The sequence below is a fragment of the Myxine glutinosa genome, chromosome 7 (assembly GCF_964187855.1).
Source record: "Myxine glutinosa chromosome 7, kmMyxGlut1.1, whole genome shotgun sequence".
Lineage (NCBI taxonomy): Eukaryota > Metazoa > Chordata > Myxini > Myxiniformes > Myxinidae > Myxine > Myxine glutinosa.
In genome coordinates, this window is record NC_136267.1 from 122991079 (window position 1) to 123009803 (window position 18725).

Here is an 18725-nt window from a genome sequence, read left to right on the forward strand (position 1 = left end):
TTATGGTCACATAAAAACATAACAATCATGCCGTTTTCAATATTTTATTCTGAATAATTTAAGGTGAAAATTTTTGGGAATTTTAGGCATATTTTCACCTCAATTTAAGTATGGAGCTATAGGTCCATCACGGACAGTGTGGATGACGTTTATGTTTTCTAACGTACAGTCATTGTTCTGAGAAGACCTCTAGCGATCTTTGCGTCAATAACGTGTGTAGGACCCACGTGATCGGATCACTGACTCAACCCTACGTCTCATAGACCCTGTAAGCCGTCGTATGCGTTGCTGTGGCAGGTTGTTCCATTCCCGATGTAATGCACGTTCCAATTCATCCAGATTGGCTATTGGAGGGACCATCTTCGCAATTTGTCGTCCCAACATGTCCCAAACGTGCTCGAGGGGGTTCAGGTCAGGACTGTACGCAGGCCAGGGGATGGTTGTCACAGCACCTTGCTCCAGCAAGGCTCGGACGCGTCTCGCACGGTGAGGCCTGGCGTTGTCATCCATGAAGATGGGTCTGCTGGCGAGGGTGTGGTCATCGAAGTGCGGGATTACGGTGGTATTCAGGATTTCCTCGGCATATCGCTCTCTGTTGAGGTTACCTCGCACAGTTATCAGGTCCAACTTACAGTCATGGGAGAAGCATCCCCAGACCATAATCGAGCCACCACCAAAGGGTACCGTTGGTTGAATGTTTTTAGGTGCACACGCGGTGTTTTTGTGGCGCCACACCCGAACACGCCCATCTGTCACGTACAGCAAGAACCGGCTTTCATCCGACCAATGAACTCGCCTCCAAGACCGGATGTTCCATCCACGTCGCGCTAGGCACCATGCCAAACGCTCCCTCTGATGTCGTTCGAGTAGCCTTGGACGCTTGATCACTCGTCTTGACCTTAAACCGGCCGATTTCAGGCGGTTCCTCACGGTACGGTGACATAGCCTTCTGTTGGGCAGCCAGTTGTCCTTCAGGAAATGGCTCGAGGCGAAGGGATATCGTCGCACCAGTCTCAAAAGCGCTCTATCTTGGCGGACTGTTGTCACGCGAGGTCTTCCAGACCTTGGGCGGTCCTTCACCGCATCCGTTTCCTGGTGTTTCTGCACCAACCGACTGATCACCGAATGGTGGTAACCAAACGTTCGAGCTACAGCTTTTCTGGACATTCCGGACTCGATCATGCCTATTATCCGCCATCGTTCTCCGTCCGACAACCGTCTACGAGCCACCATTACGAGAAAATGACCATGTAACCCCCACACGAGCTCAGGCGTGACTTGCAATAACCCGTGATGATAGTGCATTTACAGAAAATCACGACCACGTGGATGATAACACGTGCTGCACGAGCGATGGGCGTCACAGATGAGTGCACTCATCTGCATTTCATCAATGGATAATTGCTAATGTCATACCAATCATTATTTGATCTCACATACCTTAGAATATATGCCAATGTATACATATACACAAAGAATATATATTAGGGGGTGCTTACCTTAATTCGTTGTGTAGGGGTGCTTAACTTAATTCTTTGTGTATATTTACAGCTGGACACACCATCAGCAAATGGTAGAACATTCCGACCGGGGTTGCAACGTATTCCACGTATTGAGATGTTGCATCCAGTAGCGTATTGAGATGTTGCAACGTATTGCATCCAGTATCCACTGTCCGAATCAGGCAGGTTGACAAACCACACTTTAATCGATCATGCAGGTGAATCAGAATTCTGGTGTCCACTTCCTTGTGATTGCATGGGGGCATGCTCTGACTCCTTCCTCTGGAGATCACTCCCTGGCCCAATGTGATGCCAACCTCCTTTTCAGGCAGGAAGTCTATGCTTGCAATCTTTCTGGAGAGGAATTTGAAGAGTCCCTGCTTATTGTTTTGATCCCGCAATTAGTCCTGCCAGTTTCCAGGGATGTTCTCGCCAACGACTGTCCTGCGAATGCCTTTGCCCCCTCTTCTCGCTTGTTGACTCCTTAATACTGCTGGAAATGTAAATGTCCCACACCATATCTAACCTGGTAGAGCTCTCTAGTTGTTTCATGATTTGGGAAAGGAAGATTTAATGTGCATATTGATTGAAGGTGTTGACACTGCTGGGCGAAGGAAGATGCGCGACAGCTGCACCATCCAGGATATTGATGTCAAATGAACTTGGGGGATCTGGCGGCATGGTTAGGATATGCTTCTCCAGGCATGTTAGCAGATTAGACTTCCTTCCCAGCCAGAGTTTTCCCCTGTCAGAGAGGGGAGGAGGATATGGGTGATTTTGATTCTTGAAAAACTGCATCGCAATGTACAATCTGGAGAAGATGTCCACACCCATCTTGAGCATTGCGATATGTTGAGGATGTTTTGTCTGGATCTTGGGTGCTGTAGATCTGGACAGTCGCAGGGAGTTTTTCTTGATTGGCTCATGGATAGAGGAGGTGCAATCTACCTGCACTGACTTGCGGTAGTTGTTGTAGTGACCCTTTTCTAGGGTTTATGCTGTGTGGACTGTAATAACCACAGAGGCGTCCAGGACATTACACATGTCCAAGGTGAGCAATTCTTCAGTTTCATCGAGAAAGGGATTGCCAAGGTCACTGACGGTCTGATCCAGATTCAGAGCCTGCTGTCTGAAAGTTTTCTTGGTAGACATACCTTCTCCTTGGTGGTGATGAGATTCGTCTTATTCAGGAGAATATTCCCTCTCAAACTCACTCAGAAGATGATCTTGCTATGAGTGCAAAACTATCCTGGGGGAGTGGAAACTTCATGCCAAGTGTGAGTGAGCCTCATGGGTGAAATGGTGTACACAGCATATGGAAGCAAACACACATGGTTGGGGTGGGGTGGGGGAGGGGGGGGGGGGAGGAGGGGTGAGGGTGGTGTCAGAGGGTTTGGGGGGAGGTTTATAGTGCAAAACCACCCTGAGGGAGTGAGCAGTCTTCATGCCAACTGTGAGTGAGCCTCATGGGTAAAAGGTATACCTAGTATACGGAAGCAAACGCACATGATGGGGAGGGGGTGGGGTTGGGTTTGAGGATGGTGTGGGTGGGAGGGGGGTTGGGGGCAGCTTATAGTGCAAAACTGCTCTGTGGGAATGAACAGTCCTCGTGGCAAGTTTGAGCCCCATGGGTCAAAAGGTGTGACCGGCAAATCAAAACACACATACACAAGGCTCAAATATGCCAATTGATAAAACAAGAATATATACAGTACTTTATAACAAGTACATGTGTGTGTGTGTGTGTGTGCATATGCAGTCACGTGAAAAAGTAAATACACCCCATGTAAAGTTTTGACTTTTTCAACATATTTCAACATACAGCTATTTGATCTTCATCTCAACAATATTGATAGATAAAGGTGATATAGTATAACAAATATCATGAAACATTTACATTTTGTAGTCCATTGTGTAATTTAAATAAACATAAATGCAAATTTCGCATGTGGAAAAAGTAAGTACACCCTTGGCTCTAATAGGTGGTATTGCCCCCTTTGGCAGAAACAACCTCAAGTAGGCGTTTCTTATAACTGTCTACCAGTCTCTGACATAGACTGGGGGGAATTTTTGCCCACTCCATGAAGAATTCTTTCAGCTGTGCGATGTTTGAGGGGTTTCTTGCATGCACAGCTCGTTTCAAATCCCCCCACAACATTTCGATGGGATTTAGATCCGGGCCTTGACTTGGCCATTCCAGAACCCTCCATTTCTTTCTTTTCAGCCATTCCTTGGTGGATTTACTGGTATGTTTAGGGTCATTGTCATGTTGCAAGGTCCACCTTCGGTTGAGCTTCAACTTCCCGACAGATGGCCTCACATTATCCTCAAGCACCTTCTGGTACAATGAAGAATTCATAGTGGATTCTATGATGGTGAGCTGGCCAGGCCCTGATGCAGCAAAGCTGCCCCAAACCATAATATTTCCACCACCATGCTTTACAGTTTGTATCAGGTTCTTGTGGTCAAATGCTGTCTTTGGTTTTAGCCAAACATGTCTTCTGGTACTGTGGCCAAATAGCTCTACCTTTGACTCATCTGTCCAGAGCACATTGTTCCAGAAGTGCTGGTCTTGGCCTAGGTGTTCATTGGCAAACTTTAGTCTTGCTCTGATGTTCTTTCTGGACAGCAAAGGTTTCCTCCTGGCACACCTCCCATGTAGATCAAATTTGTGCAGCCTCTTTCTAATGGTAGACTCGTGCACTTTGACATCAACAGTGGCAAGAGCGACCTGTAGGTCCCGTGATGACATTTTGGGGTTCTTAGAGACTTCTTTCGGCATCTTGCGGTCTGCTCTCGGGGTGAACTTGCTGGGGCGGCCTGGCCTAAAGAAGTTGTCAGTTGTTTGGAATCTTCTCCACTTGTAGATGATCTTCCGGACAGTAGAATGATTGATTTCAAATTGTTTGGAGATCTTTTTAAATCCCTTCCCAGACTCATAGGCATCTATAACCTTCTTTCTGAAGGCCTCAGAGAGCTCTTTTGATCTAGGCATGGTGATGCCGCACACTTCAGCAACAAAAAGCAAACCAAACTAAATGTCTGAGGTTTAAATAAGACAGGTTCCTCCAAGATCCTCTCTGACGATGTTCTAATCATTTGCACCTGAGCTGGTGCACCTGATTCTAATTTTAGGTATTTGAAGTAGTGATAAATGTAGGGGTGTACTTACTTTTTCCACATGCGAAATTTGCATTTATGTTTATTTAAATTATACAATGGACAACAAAATGTAAATGTTTCATGATATTTGTTATATTATATCACCTTTATCTGTCAATATTGTTGAAATGAAGATCAAATAGCTATATGTTGAAATATGTTGAAAAAGTCAAAACTTTACATGGGGTGTACTTACTTTTTCACGTGAATGTATGTACATATATATACAGACTTGGCATTTAATATGGAATATTTTTTTTGCGGGGGTGAACTTACTTTTCAAGATGTCTTAGAACCAAAAGTTCATTGGAATTATGTTGAAATTATTCTAGATTTTGTTAATGTGACCTTTAAAAGAAACAAAAACCACATTTGACATTTTGAAACAAATAAATTGATCCTTGAATGTGATGTAAACTGATATCGAACTCAATTCATGGACAGTACTGTGTTAAACTTCTGTACGTTTTCCAGAAGTATCTCTTTATTTTGCACTTTAGCCAAATATTTTTTTAACAAAAACAAAAGTTATATTACGACTGGGATTACGGACAATAAAATTACACTTCAGTACTTCGTGTAACCACCACGATCATTCAGGAGAGCACGTACACGTTGAGGCATGCTGTTCACGAGATTTGCCAAGGTTTGGACAGGAATCGCTTGCCATGGAGTGACAATAGCCTGCTGCAATTCACGCACAGAGGTCGGCTGCTGGTCCAAGTGGTCGATTTTATGCGTTATTTCTGCCCACAAGTTCTCTATCGGATTCATATCCGGGGACATGGCAGGCCACTCCATATGCTCTACACCACGGTCAGCAAGAAAGTGTTGGATCATGCGAGCACGATGAGGCCGTGCATTGTCATCTTGGAAGACAAAGTTTCCTCGAAAGGTTGCACGAGCAAATGGAAGCAATGTTTCTTCCAGAATGGCCCTGTACTTGAACTGGTTCAGGTTTCCATTCAGAACAACCAGGTCAGTTTTGCCCCCTGCATGAAAAGCAGCCCAAACGGTCACCCCACCACCTCCAGCTTGGACTCTTGGCACTATACAATCTTTGTTGTAGGCTTCATGCACTTGTCTGCGCATTCGGACGCGGCCATCTTGTTGATAGACCAGAAATCTAGACATGTCACTGAAGATCACGTGATTCCATTGTCCTGGCTGCCATTGACGGTGCTCTCTGGCCCACTGCAATCGGCGCTGGCGGTGTTGTCTGGTCAGGCGTGGCTTTCTCAGGGGACGCCTGGCACGATAGCCTGCTTGAACCAGTCGTTGGTTGACTCGCCTTCTGGATACAGGCACATTTGTCAGTTGCTGCCACTCAGCCCTAAGCCGACTAGCTGACTTGGTACAGCCATTGCAGACTAACCGGTGCAGCTGGCAATCATCCCTCCTTGTGGTTCTGTGGGGACGTCCTGGCCTCGGTATTGGAGTAGGGACACCCCTCTGAGCATTTCGTTTCAGGATCTTTGACACCTGACCTTGAGTGATGCCATACTGCCGAACAATAGCACGCTGTTTCATGCCGTAATTTCGTAAAGCCAACACTCCATGACAAACAGCATTGTCGAGTTGACGGACCATCTCCAGAGGAAGCGGCAATAACTTTTGGAGACGTGCAGCAGTTGTTTTCCACTAATACAGAACGCAACAACCCTTGTATACCCGACTGTGAAGAAAATCATCAAATGCACCTGTCCGTACATTTTGCCACGCCACCTGTGATATAATCCTGTTGTTGACTTCTTGCTGCGACAGACAATCAGTGACATGGTTCTTTTAACAAAGAAATCACCAAAGTGGAAAAGAAACTCACCAGACTGATATACTGAGTTAAGAAAGTAAACCCAAGTCAAGAAAAAAAAAAAATTCCATATTAAATGCCAAGTCTGTATATATATATATACACTCAACCCTCGGCTATCGCGAACTCAGCTATCGCGTTTCTCTGCTATCGCGGCTACCTAAAAAACTGCACAACACACGACTATCGTGCCCCAAATACGCGCTATAGCGCACCGGAAATAATGGAAAGGGTGCTACGTCATCACCGAGCGTTGGGAAAGAGAAATCAAGGGAAATCAAGAAGAGGAAGAACTTAATTTTTACGTTCAGAAATTCGAAATTGTGCAGTTGATAGACAATGGTGAAACAAAGCGAAGTGTTGGAAAGAAATTTGGGATAAATGAGTCAACAGTGCGAGGTATTTACCGGAACCGCGATTATCGTAGAAACGTCGATATTAAGATTTAACAATCGACAGTGAAGCAAGGTGCTCCTTTATTAATACGGCTCTGGCAGGTTACGAGGAGCAGTATCATGCCCATGTCCACTCCCTCCACCAACGCCAGATCACCGAATTCTTACGGCCAGATTCGGCGTCAGAACAAGTCTAATCGGGGGACATGAGGGTAACCGCGGGGGGGGGGGGGGGGGGGGCACAAGCTGCCGTTCCAGACCTCAATCTATGATGTAAATGCTTGATAATAAGAGTTTGCCGTCAACAACCAACACACCAAACCAGTTCCAATTTAAAAACATGCTGCAAAGTCTCTCTCTTTCACACAAACACACACACACACACACACACACACACACACACACACTGCACAAAATATAGCCGACATGCAAGTTTGGCGCCAACGGCTTGGCCTGCGGGTGGGTGTGGGGGGGGGGGGGGGGACAAAAACTCATTTGGGTGGGCATGGCCCGCGAATGCCCCCCCATGACGCCGACCCTGCTTACGGCGTCGCAACGAGGCACAGCCCTCTGTTTTTGACGAGCCCTCTGACGTTGAGCGCTTCTCTGGTGCTTCAGCTAACGCAATCCTGGACGAGTTAGAGGCACGTAGGGCTGGTCAATAAGACTCCACCCAAGCCTCGGAACCTACCCAACCATCTGAGCCCCTCATCGTCCCCAAAAAGGTAAATAAAATGGTAAAAGAAAATGTACTTTTTTTTACCATTTTATTTTTATTTACATATTGTGATTCTTGTTTTAATGTTTCTTCATATGTTAATGTTTCTTTATATGGAAGAAACACTTGGTAAAAAAGTAGCAAAAATAGGTTAAATATGTGGTCAACTTGGGGGTCCTGGCACCAATTAGAATTATTACCATACGTTCTTCAGTTCGGCTATCGCGATTTCGGCTAACGCGCACCGATGGCGGCACCAATTAGGCGCGATAGCCGAGGGTTGAGTGTATATATTGTTACAGACGCGGTTTTAGATGTTAGTTTACCGAGCGGTTTGGTATTACCGCGTCCGCACAGTTACTCCCCAATTAGAACCCTATCCCGCCCGATTCCACTCGAACGTTGGCCAAATCGCGCTATGCTAAATCAATGAAGGAAAGGACACAACGGCTGGGATTAATGCAACGACACAAGGGGTACAGTTCTCAAGACCTCCGGAGGAGGATATAATATTGGTGATGCAGAAACGGGTAGATTACACGGTAAGAGGTAAAGCACAGAAAAGATGGGCACTTAGACACAGTCTTATCTTATCCCCGACAGACCACAGACAAACGGGACAAGACTGACTTACACAGGGATTGATGGCAAGGAAGGGCAGGCAGTCAATAGCTCAAGGTGCACCTTGGCTCAGGGGCAGAATCAAACGCGGTCCGGTCCAGAGATGCGGGGAGGTATTCAGCGCTTGGAGGTGGCGTCTTCTCTCTCCGTGGTGTGGGCGCATCTGACGTCACCTCCCTCTCCCTGCGCATGCCCAGCGGGGAGTGACACGCCCTCGGCTCGTTAGCTCCGCCCCAGATGGAATCGGTCCGCCGCTTCTTATTGGGTGCGGGGGGTTACCGGGCTCCGCCCTTGACGAGGAGCTGACAGCGAGCCCCTGCGTGGTAACCCCGTCGGAGCACATGTTCAATGGCGGCTAACCAAGCCGGAGTGAGGACGCACACTCCCCGCGCCGCCGCCGCCGTTGTTGTTGTTGTTGTTGTACCATGAGGAAGAGCTGCGGGGAGGTATTGTGAGGTCCTAAACTTTCTAACGGTGCCATACAATCACATTCTGGTGCAACGAAGAGTCAGAATTAATGGAAACGAGTCCTTAACTGACATAGACTAAGAATAACTAGCAAGATGTCCTATAGTTGTCTACGTGAGATGCGGTGAACCTGGGTGCGACATTTAATGGGGGAAATAGGGGAAGGTCGGTTCTACAGAGTGTTGTTTACAGAAAATGGGACTAGGGAATGGGGGATTGGGGATAGTTGGGAAGTATTGGGGAAATAGGGGAATATTTACAAGCGGATATGGATGGAGGCCAAATCCCATATCCGCAACAATATATATATACCACCATGCTTTACAGTTGGTATGGTGGTATATATATATCTCTTTATTTTACTCTCTTTTTTACTCCAACTCTCTTTTATTCGAATATATATATACACTCAACCCTCGGCTATCGCGCCTAATTGGTGCCGCCATCGGTGCGCGTTAGCCGAAATTGCGATAGCCGAACTGAAGAATGTATGGTAATAATTCTAATTGGTGCCAGGACCCCCAAGTTGACCACATATTTAACCTATTTTTGCTACTTTTTTACCAAGTGTTTCTACCATATAAAGAAACATTAACATAGGAAGAAACATTAAAACAAGAATCACAATATGTAAATAAAAAAAAAATGGTAAAAAAAGTACATTTTCTTTTACCATTTTATTTACCTTTTTGGGGACGATGAGGGGCTCAGATGGTTGGGTAGGTTCCGAGGCTTGGGTGGAGTCTTATTGACCACCCGTACGTGCCTCTAACTCGTCCAGGATTGCGTTAGCTGAAGCGTCAGAGGGCTCATCAAAGACAGAGGGCTGTGGCTCGTTGCGACGCCGTAAGCAGGGTCGGCGTCATGGGGGGGCATTCGCGGGCCATGCCCACCCAAATGAGTTTTTGTGCCCCCCACACCCACCCGCAGGCCAAGCCTTTGGCGCCAAACTTGCACGTCGGCTATATTTTGTGCAGTGTGTGTGTGTGTGTGTGTGTGTGTGTGTGTGTGTGTGTGTGTGTGTGTGTGTGTGTGTGTGTGTGTGTGTGTGTGTGTGTGTTTGTGTGTGTGTGTGTGTGTTTGTTTGTGTGAAAGAGAGAGACTTTGCAGCATGTTTTTAAATTGGAACTGGTTTGGTGTGTTGGTTGTTGACGGCAAACTCTTATTATCAAGCATTTACATCATAGATTGAGGTCTGGAACGACAGTTTGTGCCCCCCCCCCCCCCCCCCGCGGTTACCCTCATGTCCCCCGATTAGACTTGTTCTGACGCCGAATCTGGCCGTAAGAATTCGGTGATCTGGCGTTGGTGGAGGGAGTGGACGTGGGCATGATACTGCTCCTCGTAACCTGCCAGAGCCGTATTAATAAAGGAGCACCTTGCTTCACTGTTGATTGTTAAATCTTAATATCGACGTTTCTACGATAATCGCGGTTTCGGTAAATACCTCGCACTGTTGACTCATTTATCCCAAATTTCTTTCCAACACTTCGCTTTGTTTCACCATTGTCTATCAACTGCACAATTTCGAATTTCTGAGCGTAAAAATTAAGTTCTTCCTCTTCTTGATTTCCCTTGATTTCTCTTTCCCCACGCTCGGTGATGACGTAGCACCCTTTCCATTATTTCCGGTGCGCTATAGCGCGTATTTGGGGCGCGATAGTCTTGTGTTGTGCAGTTTTTTAGGTAGCCGCGATAGCAGAGAAACGCGATAGCTGAGTTCGCGATAGCCGAGGGTTGAGTGTATATATGTGTGTGTGTGTGTGTGTGTGTATGTATATATATATATATATATATATATATATATATATATATATATATATATTGTTACAGACGCGGTTTTAGATGTTAGTTTACCGAGCGGTTTGGTATTACCGCGTCCGAACAGTTACTCCCCGATTAGAACCCTATCCCGCCCGATTCCACTCGAACGTTGGCCGAATCGCGCTACGCTAAATCAATGAAGGAAAGGACACAACGGCTGGGATAAATGAAACGACACGAGGGGGTACAGTTCTCAAGACCTCCGGAGGAGGATATAATTGGTGATGCAGAAAAGGGTAGATTACAAGGTAAGAGGTAAAGCACAGAAAAGATGGGCACTTAGACACAGTCTTATCTATCCCCGACAGACCACAGACAAACGGGACAAGACTGACTTACACGGGGATTGATGGCAGGGAAGGACAGCAGTCGATAGCACAAGGTGCACCTTGGCTCAGGGGCAGAATCAACACGGTCCGGTCCAGAGATGCGGGGAGGTATTTCAGCGCTCGGAGGTGGCGTCTTCTCTCTCCAAGCTGAGGGCGCATCTGACGTCACCTCCCTCTTCCTGCGCATGCTCAGCGGGGAATGACACGCCCTCGGCTCGTTGTCTCCGCCCCAGATGGAATCGGTCCGCTGCTTCTATTGGGTGCGGGGGGTTATCGGGCTCCGCCCTTGACGAGGAGCTGACAGCGAGCCCCTGCGTGGTAACCCCGTCGGAGCACATGTTCAATGGCGGCTAACCAAGCCGGAGTGAGGACGCACACTCCCCGCGCCGCCGCCGCTGTTGTTGTTGTTGTTGTTGTTGTTGTACCATGAGGAAGAGCTGCGGGGATGTATTGGGAGGTCCTAAACTTTCTAACGGTGCCATGCAATCACATTCTGGTGCAACGAAGAGTCAGAATTAATGGAAACGAGTCCTTAACTGACATAGACTAAGAATAACTAGCAAGATGTCCTATAGTTGTCTACGTGAGATGCGGTGGACCTGGATGCGACATTTAATGGGGGAAATAGGGGAAGGTCGGGTCTACAGAGTGTTGTTTACAGAAAATGGGACTAGGGAATGGGGAATTGGGGATAGTTGGGAAGTATTGGGGAAATAGGGGAATATTTACAAGCGGATATGGATGGAGGCCAAATCCCATATCCGCAACATTGCACCCTTATCTACCTCGGGGCGTCCCGACCCGATAAATTTTTACCTACGTTAGTGTGGCACTCAGATGTAGTTCCCTCTACTATTAACTCTACCCTGAGTGCGACAGTTTTACAGATGTTCACAAATGAGTAAATATGTCCCCCTGCGACGTTGCACCCTTCTCCTCACAGAAACACACCCACAGGATAACCGAATCACGGAAAGAATCCTCAAACTAAACATACAGCCGGTAGGGAGCATCATTTATACAAGACTACACTGATATTTACACTACGATCCAGGACCTGTTTTTGGAGGAACACATGCAGATGTTATGCATAGAGAGAGCACGCATGCCAGCATCGATACACCAACCCACGAGTGCCCTGTGGCCCTACGGCCTTTAATAATGTGCAGAGCACCCCATCCAAGCACCAAAAGCACCACCCCATTATGTACAGTCAGCACCATCCGGTGCACCAATAAAGTGTTCAATAATCACCGGTGGTGTCGCAGCCGGCCGATGTTCTGCCGCTGGTCTTGCCTTCTTGGAGCACTTGGCCTTCTGGTTTCCTTAGAAATAAAGAAAGGCGCCAACCGCGTCCATTTCTAAATTGTGGCCGTCAGGGGGCCAACTATAGTGGTTCACCTCTATGGCATAGGTGCCACGTTGACCCAGAGGTCCATCAACGGGTGGTGCTTGCCCGCAAAAGAACTGCGGTCCATGGTGGGCGGCCACAAAAATTGCGGTCCATATGGTGTATCGATCCAGGCAGCAAGCAGCGAAAGTACAGGCCCACAACTGCAGAGCCAGCACCTCTCTCTCCTCTCTCTCTGCCCCAAAGCCAGATCCTCGGAGGTGGGAGACAAAAGAAGACAATTGAGTAAGGTGGTAAGGGCGCAAAAGTGCACGCAATACAAGGTAATGCACACTGGGGGCACATGGGAACCAGGTGAGACAGGTACGTTCCTACCGTACGCCCCCCCCCCCACCAGGTAACCTACATTGCCCCTCCCTTACCCCTTACTGTATCCACAAAACACAACACTACCCATAAACATCTACTTTACACATCAAACAAACGTCCCTACTGTCTTCCCCGTTCCTCCCATAAACCAAATTCGTCTTCTCTCCCTCCTAACCAATCAAATTTGCCGTTTCCAACTCTCATCAAAATTTGCCATCTCCAACTCAACATCAAAATTTGCCATCACCAATTCATCATCAGTCCCTCCTTGGGAGGGAGAGATGGAATCACCCCAATGTCTCATCCACGTCGTGATGCGTCTCACAAATCCACACAGCAATTCTTATTTCCTGCAACACAGAACAAAGGAACACAGGTGTGGAGTCATCATCATCACCTCAGGTAAGTGGCTGCGTATGGTGCGACAGGTTCGTCAATCCTAACTATTTCCTAAATGACTTTAACAACTTTACATTACCCGGGGTCTTTCCCTGCCAATCCATTGGCCAACTTACACTATGGGTTCTAAAAACCAATTCCCATTGACCAAACTGTGGTGCTTCTCAATTTGGGGTCTCACTCCCCCCGATTCAACACTCGGTGCTCTCGCACAATTTCTGGGCTGTGACGTGTAGCTCTCCCAGCAGGTCTACCCACCTGCACACCTCCACCACTGTAGTTGCCACCCGAGCTTACCTGCTCCTCACCCTAACCTAACTAACTGGGGAAGGCCCTCTCGCACTCTCACCCCCTCAGTGCCCTCTCTGGCACGGGCTGCCCGATCCACACCCGGGATCCTCAGGCACCCACTGACACTAACGGCTCCCAGAGCCCACCTGCGGCCTCACCTGGCCGACATCCTCACAGTGGTGGAGTGCCCAAACCAACTACACACACTAACAGGCTACACGCCCAGCCATTTCCACAACACTAATGCACCCATCCACAATACCATTCTGCAACCGCACCACAAATGCCAATATCCAACCACAATTTACCTATACCCTCTACCTAACACTTACACTACCCGCCCCGGGTACTCGTGAAAGGGGTCCACTCTTCCCCCATCCACACCTTCGCACCATGCACACCACTCCGTACCACTTACTCCATGTATTCCACACACCTGTACTTGCACACCTGTGCTCTCATACTTGGTGCCGCCTGCACCCTTCTCTCCCCAAGCACATTCGCGCTGATCCACAACACTCACTGCTCCACACACCTGTCCAGTTCTCACACAGCATCATCTCATCTAACTACTCCCCTCCGAAACTTGCGCTTCCCAGTCGTCCCTTTAAACTATTGCGCTCCCTCGTCATTATCATCCCCTCTAATCTACCTGCGTCCCCACTACAGGTATCAGTCACTATCTAACCTTAACGTTACCTACTGTCATCTTCTAGGGCCCTACACACCATATATCCTTACCCACCCGGGCTAGTTTTCACTGCCATACACCCCATAAACTATAGCGCATCTGCCCCACATGTTTGTGAGGGATGACAGAGTTGCCATCCCACCACATCGGGCATCTCCCACTACCAATTTTGCACATCAAATTTCAACAAATCAAAAATTTGCCAATCACTACTCATCATCTGCCAATCATCACTGCCAATCCTTTGCCAATCATCAAATTTTGTTTTTTTCTAATTTCGGGTCCAAAACACTAACTTCATCACACAGTCTACTCACTAATGCCTCTCGGTGCGCCAATTCCTGTCCAAAGCCCGGCTTCGTAAAGCCGAGCAATGAATGCGGGTTGTTTGGTGCCAGCGGCTGGATACGTCCCGCATTCGGTGCAGGGAAGGAGGTTTACCCGGGCCGAGGTCCCACGCACCATCTCGGCACGGAGCCATCCCATGGCCCGATCTCGACCTGCCGGAATGCCTCAACAAAAAGTGGTCGCCATGACGACCCTTCCTATCGGGCTGCCCGCTCCGCCTAGTGGAGCACGGACGCGGCCGTTCAAAGCGAGGCCCAGCGTGGATCGCGTACGGCGGTCCTTTCGAACCCGCCGTGGCTCGGATCCCCGCTGGTTCTCGCGGCACGCGAAGCCCGGCACGCACCGAGGGCCCGATTCGGCTATAAGTCGTTCTAACCTCTAACCCGGTTACCGTCGATGCTTCACCTGCATGCTTACATGCATACGCTACCCCTTTCTTGCTCATACATCCAGCCGTTTCCATGCTCCTCGTACCTTTCCTTACACACCCAGGTACACTCATTCCACTCACAGCCTTGGTCACACACCTGACCACCGAACACTTTGGCACACATTCGTTGGTCGCACACCTCACCAACACACCTCTTCGCGCCCCTTCCTCGGTCACCTCCTCTGTGACAATCACAGGTGTGCTCTCACTCGCACACCCAACCACGTGCCTCACTACCAATTCCAGCGTGCATTCCCACACACGCTCTACCATTCCAGGTGTGCTTCCTTTCTCACCTGTCACAACCAACTCACGCTCCGTGTCACTCTTACTACTCTCACCTCCACTCTTGACAGCGCACTCACCCTTACTCTTGACAGCGCACTCTTTCCTCATGCACCCGTCCGTTACACACCTTTCTCGCGCACACTCTTGCGCACACTCTCCCGTCACACCCTCTGTAACACTCACCACAGGCGTGCATTCTTCCTTACTTTTGACAGCGCACTCTTTCCCCATGCACCTGTCCGTTACACATCGTTCTCGCACACCCTCTCCTGTTACATCCTCTGTAACACTCACCACAGGCGTGCATTCTTCCTTACTTTTGACAGCGCACTCTTTCCCCATGCACCTGTCCGTCACACATCTTTCTCGCACACCCTCTCCCGTTACATCCTCTGTAACACTCACCACAGGCGTGCATTCTCCCTTTACACTCTCCGTAACACTCCTCACTACGCGCTTCCATGTGCTCCCTCGCACACGCGCTACGACCGACTCACTCTCGACAGCACCCTCACTCCTTGGCACGCACTTTTTCCTCACACACCCCAAAGTCGGACTTTCTCGCACACCTCCTTTTTCACACACCAGACCTGTCGCACACTTCACCAACGGCCTCTCACGAACACCCGGGTCCATCTCGACCCCCAAGCTTCTTAAATCACCTGGCGCATCATACGCACGACCATATTGGTCACCACTTATACCGGGTCCTCTTCCTCTTCGCTTCTCCTCCATCACCTGCGAATCCCTCATCCGGTTAATGAGCACATCATCACGATCCAAACACAGACTTTGGACCAATTCTTTTACTTCCTCCTTTATCTCTTTCTTATCCTCTCTCCGTCGCTTCTTAATTTCGCTCACCCCTTCTTCCACTTCTTCTAATTTCTGCTTCACCTCTTCTATTTCCCGGTACGTCTCCTCAAGCTCGTCCTCTAAGGCTACCTTGACCATTTCCATGTGCGTCCTCACCTGCCGGTCCTTCGTCTCCATTACCTCTGTCACCTCGTCCAACCTCGTTGTCAGTCCCTCACGTACCATCTGACATTGCCTCTTTGTCGCTATCAAGTCGTTTTTTATGTCGTTTTGTGTCGCTTTTAACCCTCCTAATACCGCAGTGTTCCTTTGAACCTGCTCCGTTAGTCCTTTTTGTCCCTCCGTCAGCTGTTCCACCTCCTGCGTCAGGTCCTCTATGCCCCCTTGTAACTTTACAGTCCCCTTTCTCACCTCCTTCTCCATGCGCTCCTTACAGTGCCTCACCTCCTCGCGCACTCCTCCGACCTCCTCACTCACACCTCTTCTGATCTCTTCTCCCATCACTTGCATCTCCTGCCCAGATGCCACCCTCATCTGCTCCATTTCCTCCCTGTGAGCATCCAATTTAGTTTCTACCCCCATTCTGACCCCCTCTATCTGCTGCCCCATTTGTTTAACTTCCCTTTCCGCTTGGTCCCTCATGTCCCTCAATTTGCCTTCCATACTGTTTTCTAACCCCTCTAACCCCTTTTGCATCCCTTCCATTTGATTCTCTTGAGCGGCCATTCTGTTTTCTACCCCCAATAACCCCTCCTGTATTTCCCCTAATCTATTGTCTAATCCCTCTATTCTACTCCCTAACCCTCCGATCTGGGCCCCCATCCTTTGTTCTAACCCCTCACCGGTACCCCTCGCTTCGTCCCTCATTACCCCCATTTGGCCCTCCAATCGCTCACCCTGAGCATCCATCCGGTTCCCCATTACCCCCATTTGGCCCTCCAATCGCTCACCCTGTAGGTTGAGGGACGCCTGCATTTGCGCCATAAATTGCTCCATGAGGGCCTGCATTTGGCCCATCCCTCCCGCTTGTGCAGCGAGTACGGCCGCCGCAGCCATGTGCAAGGCGCCATTTTGCGAACCTGCCGCCCTCCCTGCTTCGCTCTCCTCTTGTCCCTCAATTTGGTCCTGGATCGACCCTGCCTCACTCTCCTCTACCGGAACCCAGCCGTCTTGATCCGCCATAGCGCGACTTTCAAAATTCGGGTTTTTATTTTTGTAAAACAAAATCAAATTTCGCCGTTAATAATTTTGAGCGCGTGAAGCGCGTTTCGGGTCCGATCTCACTCCTCGACACCAATTGTTACTCTAATAGTACAATTGGTGTTCCAAAATTTGGGCCTAACAAATTTAGTCCCAGGTCCGAATCCAACTCCTGACAACAATTGTTGCGGATCGCGGACAGATGTTATATTGACCGAGCGGTGGTGTATTACCGCGTCCGAACAGTTACTCCCCGATTAGAACCCTATCCCGCCCGATTCCACTCGAACGTTGGCCGAATCGCGCTACGCTAAATCAATGAAGGAAAGGACACAATGGCTGGGATAAATGAAACGACACGAGGGGGTACAGTTCTCAAGACCTCCGGAGGAGGATATAATTGGTGATGCAGAAAAGGGTAGATTACAAGGTAAGAGGTAAAGCACAGAAAAGATGGGCACTTAGACACAGTCCTATCTATCCCCGACAGACCACAGACAAACGGGACAAGACTGACTTACACGGGGATTGATGGCAGGGAAGGACAGCAGTCGATAGCACAAGGTGCACCTTGGCTCAGGGGCAGAATCAACACGGTCCGGTCCAGAGATGCGGGGAGGTATTTCAGCGCTCGGAGGTGGCGTCTTCTCTCTCCAAGCTGAGGGCGCATCTGACGTCACATCCCTCTTCCTGCGCATGCTCAGCGGGGAGTGACACGCCCTCGGCTCGTTGTCTCCGCCCCAGATGGAATCGGTCCGCCGCTTCTATTGGGTGCGGGGGGTTACCGGGCTCCGCCCTTGACGAGGAGCTGACAGCGAGCCCCTGCGTGGTAACCCCGTCGGAGCACATGTTCAATGGCGGCTAACCAAGCCAGAGTGAGGACGCACACTCCCCGCGCCGCCGCCGCTGTTGTTGTTGTTGTTGTTGTTGTTGTTGTACCATGAGGAAGAGCTGCGGGGAGGTATTGGGAGGTCCTAAACTTTCTAACGGTGCCATACAATCACATTCTGGTGCAACGAAGAGTCAGAATTAATGGAAACGAGTCCTTAACTGACATAGACTAAGAATAACTAGCAAGATGTCCTATAGTTGTCTACGTGAGATGCGGTGGACCTGGATGCGACATTTAATGGGGGAAATAGGGGAAGGTCGGGTCTACAGAGTGTTGTTTACAGAAAATGGGACTAGGGAATGGGGAATTGGGGATAGTTGGGAAGTATTGGGGAAATAGGGGAATATTTACAAGCGGATATGGATGGAGGCCAAATCCCATATCCGCAACAATATATATATACACAAAGAATTAAGTTAAGCACCCCTACACAACGAATTAAGGTAAGCACCCCCTAATATATATTCTTTGTGTATATGTATACATTGGCATATATTCTAAGGTATGTGAGATCAAATAATGATTGGTATGACATTAGCAATTATCCATTGATGAAATGCAGATGAGTGCACTCATCTGTGACGCCCATCGCTCGTGCAGCACGATCACGTGGGTCCTACACACGTTATTGACGCAAAGATCGCTAGAGGTCTTCTCAGAACAATGACTGTACGTTAGAAAACATAAACGTCATCCACACTGTCCGTGATGGACCTATAGCTCCATACTTAAATTGAGGTGAAAATATGCCTAAAATTCCCAAAAAATTTCACCTTAAATTATTCAGAATAAAATATTGAAAACGGCATGATTGTTATGTT